This window comes from Nannospalax galili, unplaced genomic scaffold, assembly GCF_000622305.1.
Source record: "Nannospalax galili isolate Female #2095 unplaced genomic scaffold, S.galili_v1.0 scaffold278, whole genome shotgun sequence".
Lineage (NCBI taxonomy): Eukaryota > Metazoa > Chordata > Mammalia > Rodentia > Spalacidae > Nannospalax > Nannospalax galili.
The window spans coordinates 7,717,555-7,718,241 of record NW_008347536.1 but is presented as its reverse complement, the minus strand read 5'-3'; positions in this window follow the sequence as shown (position 1 = coordinate 7,718,241).

Genomic DNA, 687 nt, shown 5'->3' with positions numbered 1-687 from the left:
ATCAGTAATACCTTAGTTGGATTCATATCTGTTAAGTTGAAGATATTGTAAGTTTATCAGTGAAAATTATGGTCAGGTACACTTCACAGACAATCTCAGTTTCCTTTTAACTGATCTGTCAGACAAAATTCCATTTGGATAGTTGGTAGTCTTTACCCAATACTTGGTTATTGATGTGGAATGGTCAGTATTGTAGAGATTAACACTACAAACTTTGCAGTCAGACACTTGGGCTTCAAAATTGACACCATGTATTAGTTCTTTTCTATTCTGTGATAAAATACTGTGGCCTGAAGCAACATAAAGAACAAATTTTATTGTTGTGGTTGTGGTGTATTGTTGAGTTGTAGTTCCAGAGGAAGAGGCCATAATGGTAGGGGAGGTGAGACTGGAGCAGAAAGCTACTCTCTCAGGAAGCAGAGAGAGCAAATTGAAGTGAGGCTATCAATGCTCAAAACCACCCACAATGACACTCTTCCTCACTTACAATGGGTCAATATACTTGCCAAACACCACCACCACCAACTGGAAACCAAGTGTTCAAATACATAAGCCTTCAAATCCCAGCACCCATGTAGCAGCTAACAACATAACTCCAGTTCTATGAGGTCTGATGCCCTTTCCTGTCCTCCACAGATACTGGAAGACAAGAGTGCACTTACATACATACAGGCATTATACTCACAT